The following is a 13,186-nucleotide window of genomic DNA, read 5'->3' as shown; positions in this document are numbered from 1 at the left end:
CTGGTATTGACTGTTAGGTTTAGGATAGTTTAGGCCCCTTGGTTAGTTAGTTTAGCGATTGTTTAGCGCCCAGCCCACCGCACCGCAGTCACTGATTCGCTGATTATCAGCATTTGTACTTTTATAGTATCTGTAAGTGATCAAAACTGATCACAGTCAGATCTATAATAGTAGTAGTGTCACCTTAGTTCTCCCTCCACCCAAAACGCAGTGTTTGCCCAATCAGGCCTGTTCGGTCGCCCACACGTGCGTTCGCCCACGCCCGCCCCACCGCAGTGACAATAAATATATATATTTTTTTGATCACTGCACATTTACTTTACACGCGCTTACACGTGCTGCGGCGATAAAAAAATCAGTTTTGATATTTTTTATCAACCGCAGCGGCCTCCGGTACTTCGCTAGCCTCCCATTTGTAAGACAGGCTTGCTTTTTTTCTTGGGTAGTCTCAGGGAATACCCCTAAATTTAGTTGCCCAAATGTCAAACAGGGGGTATTCTTCTGAAGAGGCCTACAGGCTTCTGACCCAGTCGGATGAGGAATGGGAACCCTCATCTGATGAATCTAGCGGGTCAGAATATGAACCTGTAGAAAGCAGTGGCACTCTGACCCAAAGTTTGGACGAGGAGGCTGAGGTCCCTGATAGGACCAGGCGTACCTGGCCGTGTGTCGCTAGACCACAGGTTGCGCAGGATCCGCTTCAAGGGCAGCAGAGTGGGGCTGGCGCTGTTGGATTACATGGTGAGGCATACACCAGCAGCGCAGCCCATCCTGAACCTAGTACCAGCACTGCCGTACAACATGGTGAAGTGGCGAGCACCAGAAGGGCAGTTGAAGCTGGTACGGTGGCACGTGCAGTAGTTACCCCGTCGCAGCCACTGCAAAGACGGGCCCGTAGAGCCCCTAGAATCCCTGAGGTGCTGGCAAACCCTGATTGGCAGTCCCCAACTTCAGCCGCACCTGTAGTTCCCCCTTTCACCGCCCAGTCTGGAGTTCGGGTTGAGACAGCTCAGATCGTTCGGCCCCAGACTTAGTTGTGGCAGAAACAAATCGGTATGCCACACAATTTATAACCGCCAACCCGGGAAGCTTTTATGCCCAGCCTTTCCGGTGGAAACCAGTCCAAGTTTCCGAAATTAAAATTTTTCTGGGCCTTCTCCTCAACATGGGTCTAACTAAAAAGCATGAATTGCGGTCATATTGGTCCACGAACCCAATTCATCACATGCCCATGTTCTCTGCTGCTATGTCAAGGACACGATTTGAGACCATCCTGCGTTTCCTGCACTTTAGCGACAACACCACCTCCCGTCCCAGAGGCCACTTAGCTTTTGACCGGCTCCACAAAATTCGGCCCCTCATAGACCATTTCAACCAGAAATTTGCAGATTTGTATACCCCAGAGCAAAACATCTGCATAGACGAGTCCCTAATACATTTTACCGGGCGCCTTGGCTTCAAACAATACATCCCAAGCATGGTATGGGGTCAAATTGTATAAGCTCTGTGAAAGGGCCACAGGCTATACCCACAAATTTCGTGTCTATGAGGGAAAAGATCAGACCCTGGAGCCGGTCGGTTGCCCTGACTACCTGGGGAGCAGTGGGAAGACAGTCTGGGACCCGGTGTCACCCTTATTCGGCAAGGGGTACCATCTTTATGTGGACAATTTCTACACAAGTGTGGCCCTCTTCATGCATTTGTTTTTAGAACAGATTGGCTGCTGTGGCACCGCGCGAACTAGTCGCGCGGGCTTCCCCCAACGGCTCGTTACCACCTGTCTTGCAAGGGGGGAGAGGGCTGCCTTGTGTAACCAAGAACTGCTCGCGGTAAAATGGAGAGACAAGCGTGACGTTTACATGCTCTCCTCCATTCACGCAGACACGACAATCCAAATTGAGCGAGCAACCCGTGTCATTGAAAAGCCCCTCTCAGTCCACGACTATAACCTTCACATGGGAGGGGTGGACTTCAATGACCAGATGTTGTCTCCGTATTTAGTGTCCCGCAGAACCAGACGCTGGTATAAGAAGGTGTCTGTATATTTGATTCAATTGGCTCTGTATAATAGTTTTGTTCTCTACAGTAAGGCTGGGAGAACACGATCCTTCCTCAAATTTCAGGAAGAGATCATCGAGAACCTCCTGTACCCAGGAGATTCCGTGGCCCCATCCACCAGTGTAGTTAGCCGTCTACACGAGCGACATTTCCCCAATGTCGTTGCCGGTACCTCAACCCAACCGTCACCCCGAAAAAGATGTCGTGTCTGTAGCAGAAGTGGAATAAGGCGTCACACCCGCTATTTCTGTCCTGACTGTCCTGACCACCCTGCCCTATGCTTAGGGGAGTGTTTCCGGAAGTACCACACACAGGTACACCTAGCATAGGGATCACATCTCACCAGGACAGGCACACAGGGCTATTAGGGCCCATTCACATACAGCTGCTGCAAACCTCTCCTTTCACCTGGGATAAAGTGCATAATGTACTTCGCCACATCTTTGGGCGATTTGCGCTTTAAACATTATCCCATGGGGAAGGAGAGGTTTGTCCTATAAAGGTAAAAAACAAAAAACAATACAATCACCAGTAAGCAAAAAGGTTAATGTTCAGTTCAAAAAGTTAAAGTTTATATGTTCTGTTCAAAAGTTAATAAAATTGTTGCGTTGCGGCCTGGTTTTTTCTTTTTTTCATTTTTTTTTTACCTTCCAGGTGGACCAACCGATCGACTAGCTGCAGCACTGATGTGCAATCTCCTCCTGACGAAGCCGTGAGGTGAAACGCGCGTCGAGGTCCCGCGCCCAGGGTCTGTCATTTCAACTTTCACCATGACCTCAGGTACGGTCTGCATTTAGCTTGACTTATATTGTGTATGGTTCCCTTGTACGTGTCCTTGTCGGGTCCCATGCACTTAGGCGTATACGCATGGTACTATTTATGTACATTTATTGTATCATCTACATCCACTTCCACCCCAGGTTGGTCATTATTATGATTATATGGGGTTGATGGTGATGTTTACATCATTAGTGTATGTAGCTACGACTCTGGGTTTACTTTCTGGTTGTGGTACTGGGTGTGCCATACCCTTAATTGGGTGAACAGCACACGTAGTATCCCACTGGTTTCCCAGAGCCCTAGCTTTGCCTCACACTTGACCATACCCAATTGCGCATTACCTTGCGTATTTCCATGGTGTCTTTTTGCATTGATTCACTCTGTGCTTCTCCGTGTACTGTATTACAACATTCCGTTGTTCCCCATTTTTTATATTCTATAATAAATGATATATTTTTTGATACAATACTCCACTTGTTTTGTTTTTGGTTTACTCTGATGTGCAATCTGACAGAAGCATTGCGCTGCTGTCAGATTACACAAAAGTCGGTTTATGCAGCGCTGCAAGATGAGATTTCTCCTCTGCAGTAAAATATACGTTTGCCGAGGCATATGAGCTGAGGAGGTGGCGGTGTTCCTATGCTTTGGCAAACACTTTGTATATAAAAAAAAAATTCCGGCAATGATTTATTCATCCACATCGATTGATGTGAATGGAGAAATCTGGTTTGCCAGGGCATACGATCTAAGTGGGTATCGATGTTGGGTGGAGCTCCAATGTCATGGCAGACGCCTTTCCCCTCCTTTTTTTTTTTTGGCAGAGATTTTTTCATCCACATTGATCGATGTGAATGAAGAAATCTGTGCCGTTCATTTTTTTTCTTTCAGCCCAGAGGCTGAACGGAAAAAAATATCTCATTACCTGTATGCACAATATAAGGAGAATAGCAGAAACTCCTAATGCTGGCCATACATGTAATGATTGCGGAGGCCCTCAAATGCCAGGGCAATACAAACACCCCACAAATGACCCCATTTTGGAAAGAAGACACCCCAAGGTATTCGCTGAAGGGCATATTGAGTCCATGAAAGATTGACATTTTTGTCCCAAGTTAGCGGTAAGTGAGACTTTGTGAGAAAAAACTTATGCCAAAAAAAAAAATTATATGAACTCGCCAGGCCTCTCATTGAATACCTTGGGGTGTCATCTTTCCAAAGTGGGGTCACATGTGGGGTATTTATACTGACCTGGCTTTTTTAGGGGCCCTAAAGCGTGAGAAGAAGTCTGGGATCCAAATGTCTAAAAATGCCCTCCTAAAAGAAATTTGGGCCGCTTTGCGCATCTAGGCTGCAAAAAAGTGTCACACATGTGGTATCGACGTACTCAGGAGAAGTTGGGGAACGTGTTTTGGGGTGTCATTTTACATATACCCATGCTGGGTGAGATAAATATCTTGGTCAAATGCCAACTTTGTATAAAAAAATAGGAAAAGTTGTCTTTTGCCAAGATATTTCTCTCACCCAGCATGGGTATATGTAAAATGACACCCCAAAACACATTCCCCAACTTCTCCTGAGTACGGCGATACCAGATGTGTGACACTTTTTTGCAGCCTAAGTGGGCAAAGGGGCACACATTCCAAAGTGCACCTTTCGGATTTCACCGGTCATTTTTTACAGATTTTGATTGCAAACTACTTCTCACACATATGGGCCCCTAAAATGCCAGGGCAGTATAACTACGCCACAAGTTACCCCATTTTGAAAAGAAGACACCCCAAGGTATTCTGTGGGGGGCATAGCGAGTTCCTAGAATTTTTTTTTTTTTGTCGCAAGTTAGTGGAATATGAGACTTTGTAAGGAAAAAAATAAAAAATAAAATCATCATTTTCCGCTAACTTGTGACAAAAAATAAAACATTCTAGGAACTCGCCATGCCCCTCACGGAATACCTTGGGGTGTCTTCTTTCCAAAATGGGGTCACTTGTGGCGTAGTTATAATGCCCTGGCATTCTAGGGGCCCTAATGTGTGGTAAGTAGATTGCAATCAAAATGTGTAAAAAATGGCCTGTGAAATCCGAAAGGTGCTCTCTGGAATGTGTGCCCCTTTGCCCACCTTGGCTGCAAAAAAATGTCACACATCTGGTATCGCCGTACTCAGGAGAAGTTGGGGAATGTGTTTTGGGGTGACGTTTTACATATACCCATGCTGGGTGAGAAAAAATATCTTGGTCAAATGCCAACTTTGTATAAAAAAATGGGAAAAGTTGTCTTTTGCCAAGATATTTCTCTCACCCAGCATGGGTATATGTAAAATGACACCCCAAAACACATTCCCCAACTTCTCCTGAGTACGGCGATACCAGATGTGTGACACTTTTTTGCAGCCTAGGTTGGCAAAGGGGCACACATTCCAAAGTGCACCTTTCTGATTTCACCGGTCATTTTTTACAGATTTTGATTGCAAACTACTTCTCACACATATGGGCCCCTAAAATGCCAGGGCAGTATAACTACGCCACAAGTGACCCCATTTTGGAAAGAAGACACCCCAAGGTATTCTGTGAGGGGCATGGCGAGTTCCTAGAATTTTTTTTTTTTTTGTCTCAAGTTAGTGGAATATGAGACTTTATAAGGAAAAAAAAATCATCATTTTCCGCTAACTTGTGACAAAAAATAAAAAATTCTAGGAACTCGCCATGCCCCTCACGGAATACCTTGGGGTGTCTTCTTTCCAAAATGGGGTCACTTCTGGCGTAGGTATACTGCCCTGGCATTCTAGGGGCCCTAATGTTTGGTAAGTAGTTTGCAATCAAAATGTGTAAAAAATGGCCTGTGAAATCCGAAAGGTGCTCTCTGGAATGTGTGCCCCTTTGCCCACCTTGGCTGCAAAAAAATGTCACACATCTGGTATCGCCGTACTCAGGAGAAGTTGGGGAATGTGTTTTGGGGTGACGTTTTACATATACCCATGCTGGGTGAGAAAAAATATCTTGGTCAAATGCCAACTTTGTATAAAAAAATGGGAAAAGTTGTCTTTTGCCAAGATATTTCTCTCACCCAGCATGGGTATATGTAAAATGACACCCCAAAACACATTCCCCAACTTCTCCTAAGTACGGCGATACCAGATGTGTGACACTTTTTTGCAGCCTAGGTGGGCAAAGGGGCACACATTCCAAAGTGCACATTTCGGATTTCACTGGTCATTTTTTATAGATTTTGATTGCAAACTTCTTCTCAAACATATGGGCCCCTAAAATGCCAGGGCAGTATAACTACCCCATAAGTGACCCCATTTTGGAAAGAAGACACCCCAAGGTATTTTGTGATGGGCATAGTGAGTTCATGGAAGTTTTTATTTTTTGTCACAAGTTAGTGGAATATGAGACTTTGTAAGAAAAAAACAAAATCATCATCATTTTCCGCTATTTTGTGACAAAAATGAAAAGTTCTATGAACTCACTATGCCCATCAGTGAATAACTTAGGGTGTCTACTTTCTGAAATGGGCTCATTTGTGGGGTGTTTGTACTGTCTGGGCATTGTATAACCAAAGAAACATGACAGGTGCTCAGAAAGTCAGAGCTGCTTCAAAAATCGAAAATTCACATTTTTGTACCATAGTTTGTAAATGCTATAACTTTTACCCAAACCATTTTTTTTTTACCCAAACATTTTTTTTTTATCAAAGACATGTAGAACAATAAATTTAGCGAAAAATTTATATATGGATGTAGTTTTTTTTTTGCAAAATTTTACAACTGAAAGTGAAAAATGTCATTTTTATGCAAAAAAATCGTTAAATTTTGATTAATAACAAAAAAGTAAAAATGTCAGAAGTAGAGTTGAGCGGACACCTGGATGTTCGGGTTCGAGAAGTTCGGCCGAACTTCCCGAAAGTGTTCGGGTGCGGGATCCGAACCCGATCCGAACTTCATCCCGAACCCCATTGAAGTCAATGGGGACCCGAACTTTTCGGCACTAAAAAGGCTGTAAAACAGCCCAGGAAAGGGCTAGAGGGCTGCAACAGGCAGCAACATATAGGTAAATCCCCTGCAAACAAATGTAGATAGGGAAATAAATAAAAATAAAAATTAAATAAATAAAAATTAACCAAAATCAATTGGAGAGAGGTCCCATAGCAGAGAATCAGGCTTCACGTCACCCACCACTGGAACAGTCCATTTTCATAAATTTAGGCCCAGCACACAGGCAGAGGAGAGAGGTTCTGCAACACAGAATCTGGCTTCATGTCACCAGAGAATCAGTCTTCATGTCATAGCAGAGAATCAGGCTTCACGTCAGCCACCACTGCAACAGTCCATTTTCATAAATTTAGGCCCAGCACCCAGGCAGAGGAGAGAGGTCCCGTAACAGACAATCTGGCTTCATGTCAGCAAAGAATCAGTCTTCATATCATAGCAGAGAATCAGGCTTCACGTCAGCCACCAATGCAACAGTCCATTGTCAGATATTTAGGCCCAGCACCCAGGCAGAGGAGAGAGGTCCCGTAACAGACAATCTGGCATCATGTCAGCAGAGAATCAGTCTTCATATCATAGCAGAGAATCAGGCTTCACGTCAGCCACCAATGCAACAGTCCATTGTCAGATATTTAGGCCCAGCACCCAGGCAGAGGAAAGAGGTCCCGTAACAGACAATCTGGCTTCATGTCAGCAGAGAATCAGTCGTCATATCATAGCAGAGAATCAGGCTTCACGTCAGCCACCACTGCAACAGTCCATTGTCAAATATTTAGGCCCAGCACCCAGGCAGAGGAGAGAGGTCCCTTAACAGAGAATCTGGCTTCATGTCAGCAGAGAATCAGTCTGCATGTCATAGCAGAGAATCAGGCTTCACGTCACCCACCACTGTAACAGTCCATTGTCATAAATTTAGGCCCAGCACCCAGGCAGAGGAGAGAGGTTCCGTAACACAGAATCTGGCTTCATGTCACCAGAGAATCAGTCTTCATGTCATAGCAGAGAATCAGGCTTCACGTCAGCCACCACTGCAACAGTCCATTTTCATAAATTTAGGCCCAGCACCCAGGCAGAGGAGAGAGGTCCCGTAACAGACAATCTGGCTTCATGTCAGCAAAGAATCAGTCTTCATATCATAGCAGAGAATCAGGCTTCACGTCAGCCACCAATGCAACAGTCCATTGTCAGATATTTAGGCCCAGCACCCAGGCAGAGGAGAGAGGTCCCGTAACAGACAATCTGGCATCATGTCAGCAGAGTATTAGTCTGCATGTCATAGCAGAAAATCAGGCTTCACGTCAGCTACCAGTGCAACAGTCCATTGGCATATATTTAGGCCCAGCACACAGGCAGAGGAGAGAGGTCCCGTAACAGAGGATCTGGCTTCATGTCAGCAGAGAATTAGTCTGCATGTCATAGCAGAGAATCAGGCTTCACGTCAGCCACCACTGCAACAGTCCATTGTCAGATATTTAGGCCCAGCACCCAGGCAGAGGAGAGAGGTCCCGTAACAGAGAATCTGGCTTCATGTCAGCAGAGAATTAGTCTGCATGTCATAGCAGAGAATCAGGCTTCACGTCAGCTACCAGTGCAACAGTCCATTGGCATATATTTAGGCCCAGCACCCAGGCAGAGGAGAGAGGTCCCGCAACAGACAATCTGGCTTCATGTCAGCAGAGAATTAGTCTGCATGTCATAGCAGAGAATCAGGCTTCTCGTCAGCTACCAGTGCAACAGTCCATTGGCATATATTTAGGCCCAGCACCCAGGCAGAGGAGAGAAGTCCCGTAACAGAGGATCTGGCTTCATGTCAGCAGAGAATTAGTCTGCATGTCATAGCAGAAAATCAGGCTTCACGTCAGCCACCACTGCAACAGTCCATTGTCAGATATTTAGGCCCAGCACCCAGGCAGAGGAGAGAGGTCCCGTAACAGACAATCTGGCTTCATGTCAGCAGAGAATTGGTCTGCATGTCATAGCAGAGAATCAGGCTTCACGTCAGCTACCAGTGCAACAGTCCATTGGCATATATTTAGGCCCAGCACCCAGGCAGAGGAGAGAGGTCCCGTAACAGCCAATCTGGCTTCATGTCAGCAGAGAATCAGTCTGCATGTCATAGCAGAGAATCAGGCTTCACGTCAGCCACCACTGCAACAGTCCATTTTCATAAATTTAGGCCCAGCACCCAGGCAGAGGAGAGAGGTTCCGTAACACAGAATCTGGCTTCATGTCACCAGAGAATCAGTCTTCATGTTATAGCAGAGAATCAGGCTTCACGTCAGCCACCACTGCAACAGTCCATTTTTATAAATTTAGGCCCAGCACCCAGGCAGAGGAGAGAGGTTCCATAACACAGAATCTGGCTTTATGTCACCAGAGAATCAGTCTTCATGTCATAGCAGAGAATCAGGCTTCACGCCACCCACCACTGTAACAGTCCATTTTCATAAATTTACGCCCAGCACCCAAGCAGAGGAAAGAGGTCCCGTAACAGACAATCTGGCTTTATGTCAGCAGAGAATCAGTCTGCAAGTCATAGCAGAGAATCAGGCTTCACGTCACCCACCACTGTAACAGTCCATTGTCATAAATTTAGGCCCTGGCACCCAGGCAGAGGAGAGAGGTCCCGTAACAGACAATCTGGCTATATGTCAGCAGAGAATCAGTCTGCAGGTCATAGCAGAGAATCAGGCTTCACGTCACCCACCACTGTAACAGTCCATTTTCATAAATTTAGGCCCAGCACCCAGGCAGAGGAGAGAGGTTCCGTAACACAGAATCTGGCTTCATGTCACCAGAGAATCAGTCTTCATGTCATAGCAGAGAATCAGGCTTCACGTCAGCCACCACTGCAACAGTCCATTTTCATAAATTTAGGCCCAGCACCCAGGCAGAGGAGAGAGGTCCCGTAACAGACAATCTGGCTTCATGTCAGCAGAGAATCAGTCTTCATATCATAGCAGAGAATCAGGCTTCACGTCAGCCACCAATGCAACAGTCCATTGTCAGATATTTAGGCCCAGCACCCAGGCAGAGGAGAGAGGTCCCGTGACAGACAATCTGGCTTCATGTCAGCAAAGAATCAGTCTTCATATCATAGCAGAGAATCAGGCTTCACGTCAGCCACCAATGCAACAGTCCATTGTCAGATATTTAGGCCCAGCACCCAGGCAGAGGAGAGAGGTCCCGTAACAGACAATCTGGCTTCATGTCAGCAGAGAATCAGTCTTCATATCATAGCAGAGAATCAGGCTTCACGTCAGCTACCAGTGCAACAGTCCATTGGCATATATTTAGGCCCAGCACCCAGGCAGAGGAGAGAGGTCCCGTAACAGAGGATCTGGCTTCATGTCAGCAGAGAATTAGTCTGCATGTCATAGCAGAAAATCAGGCTTCACGTCAGCTACCAGTGCAACAGTCCATTGGCATATATTTAGGCCCAGTACCCAGGCAGAGGAGAGAGGTCCCGTAACAGAGGATCTGGCTTTATGTCAGCAGAGAATTAGTCTGCATGTCATAGCAGAAAATCAGGCTTCACGTCAGCCACCATTGCAACAGTCCATTGTCAGATATTTAGGCCCAGCACCCAGGCAGAGGAGAGAGGTCCCGTAACAGCCAATCTGGCTTCATGTCAGCAGAGAATTAGTCTGCATGTCATAGCAGAGAATCAGGCTTCACGTCAGCTACCAGTGCAACAGTCCATTGGCATATATTTAGGTCCAGCACCCAGGCAGAGGAGAGAGGTCCCGTAACAGCCAATCTGGCTTCATGTCAGCAGAGAATCAGTCTGCATGTCATAGCAGAGAATCAGGCTTCACGTCACCCACCACTGTAACAGTCCATTTTCATAAATTTAGGCCCAGCACCCAGGCAGAGGAGAGAGGTTCCGTAACAAACAATCTGGCTTCATGTCACCAGAGAATCAGTCTTCATATCATAGCAGAGAATCAGGCTTCACGTCAGCCACCACTGCAACAGTCCATTTTCATAAATTTAGGCCCAGCACCCAGGCAGAGGAGAGAGGTCCCATAACAGAGAATCTGGCTTCATGTCAGCAGAGAATTAGTCTGCATGTCATAGCAGAGAATCAGGCTTCACGTCAGCTACCAGTGCAACAGTCCATTGGCATATATTTAGGCCCAGCACCCAGGCAGAGGAGAGAGGTCCCGTAACAGAGGATCTGGCTTCATGTCAGCAGAGAATTAGTCTGCATGTCATAGCAGAAAATCAGGCTTCACGTCAGCCACCACTGCAACAGTCCATTGTCAGATATTTAGGCCCAGCACCCAGGCAGAGGAGAGAGGTCTCGTAACAGAGAATCTGCCTTCATGTCAGCAGAGAATTAGTCTGCATGTCAAAGCAGAGAATCAGGCTTCACGTCAGCTACCAGTGCAACAGTCCATTGGCATATATTTAGGCCCAGCACCTAGGCAGAGGAGAGAGGTCCCGTAACAGAGGATCTGGCTTCATGTCAGCAGAGAATTAGTCTGCATGTCATAGCAGAAAATCAGGCTTCACGTCAGCCACCACTGCAACAGTCCATTGTCAGATATTTAGGCCCAGCACCCAGGCAGAGGAGAGAGGTCCCGTAACAGACAATCTGGCTTCATGTCAGCAGAGAATTAGTCTGCATGTCATAGCAGAGAATCAGGCTTCACGTCACCCAACATTGGAACAGTCCATTGGCATATATTTAGGCCCCGGCACCCAGACAGAGGAGAGGTTCATTCAACTTTGGGTAGCCTCGCAATATAATGGTAAAATGAAACTAAAAATAGGATTGAATGAGGAAGTGCCCTGGAATACAATAATATATGGTTAAAGGGAGGTAGTTAATGTCTAATCTGGACAAGGGACGGACAGGTCCTGTGGGATCCATGCCTGGTTCATTTTTATGAACGTCAGCTTGTCCACATTGGCTGTAGACAGGCGGCTGCGTTTGTCTGTAATGACGCCCCCTGCTGTGCTGAATACACGTTCAGACAAAACGCTGGCCGCCGGGCAGGCCAGCACCTCCAAGGCATAAAAGGCTAGCTCTGGCCACGTGGACAATTTAGAGACTAAGAAGTTGAATGGGGCCGAACCATCAGTCAGTACGTGGAGGGGTATGCACACGTACTGTTCCACCATGTTAGTGAAATGTTGCCTCCTGCTAACACGTTGCGTATCAGGTGGTGGTGCAGTTAGCTGTGGCGTGTTGACAAAACTTTTCCACATCTCTGCCATGCTAACCCTGCCCTCAGAGGAGCTGGCCGTGACACAGCTGCCTTGGCGACCTCTTGCTCCTCCTCTGCCTTGGCCTTGGGCTTCCACTTGTTCCCTTGTGACATTTGGGAATGCTCTCAGTAGTGCGTCTACCAACGTGCGCTTGTACTCGCGCATCTTCCTATCACGCTCCAGTGCAGGAAGTAAGGTGGGCACATTGTCTTTGTACCGTGGATCCAGCAGGGTGGCAACCCAGTAGTCCGCACACGTTAAAATGTGGGCAACTCTGCTGTCGTTGCGCAGGCACTGCAGCATGTAGTCGCTCATGTGTGCCAGGATGCCCAGGGGTAAGGACAAGCTGTCCTCTGTGGGAGGCGTATCGTCATCGTCCTGCCTTTCCCCCCAGCCACGCACCAGAGATGGGCCCGAGCTGCGTTGGGTGCCACCCCGCTGTGACCATGCTTCATCCTCATCCTCCTCCACCTCCTCCTCATCCTCGTCCTCCTCGTCCTCGTCCTCCAGTAGTGCGCCCTGGCTGGCCACATTTGTACCTGGCCTCTGCTGTTGCAAAAAACCTCCCTCTGAGTCACTTCGAAGAGACTGGCCTGAAAGTGCTAAAAATGACCCCTCTTCCTCCTCCTCCTCCTCCTCCTCCTCCTGGGCCACCTCCTCTTCCATCATCGCCCTAAGTGTTTTCTCAAGGAGACATAGAAGTGGTATTGTAACGCTGATAACGGCGTCATCGCCACTGGCCATGTTGGTGGAGTACTCGAAACAGCGCAACAGGGCACACAGGTCTCGCATGGAGGCCCAGTCATTGGTGGTGAAATGGTGCTGTTCCGCACTGTGACTGACCCGTGCGTGCTGCAGCTGAAACTCCACTATGGCCTGCTGCTGCTCGCACAGTCTGTCCAGCATGTGCAAGGTGGAGTTCCACCTGGTGGGCACGTCGCATATGAGGCGGTGAGCGGGAAGGCCGAAGTTACGCTGTAGCGCAGACAGGCGAGCAGCGGCAGGATGTGAACGCCGGAAGCGCGAACAGACGGCCCGCACTTTATGCAGCAGCTCTGACATGTCGGGGTAGTTGTGAATGAACTTCTGCACCACCAAATTCAGCACATGCGCCAGGCAAGGGATGTGCGTCAAACCGGCTAGTCC

The 13,186-nt window shown here is 47.4% G+C and overlaps 1 protein-coding gene across 5 annotated transcripts in view; it reads right to left on the bottom strand.

Moving 5' to 3' along the window:
- The window catches only part of LOC122939628 (ATP-dependent translocase ABCB1-like), a 902,460-nt gene that overhangs the window by 477,600 nt on the left and 411,674 nt on the right, over nucleotides 1-13,186 (bottom strand). The window lies entirely within an intron of this gene.

Source organism: Bufo gargarizans, chromosome 5 (assembly GCF_014858855.1).
Source record: "Bufo gargarizans isolate SCDJY-AF-19 chromosome 5, ASM1485885v1, whole genome shotgun sequence".
In the NCBI taxonomy this organism is placed as follows: Eukaryota; Metazoa; Chordata; class Amphibia; order Anura; family Bufonidae; genus Bufo; species Bufo gargarizans.
This window is presented reverse-complemented; position numbering and strand designations above follow the sequence as displayed.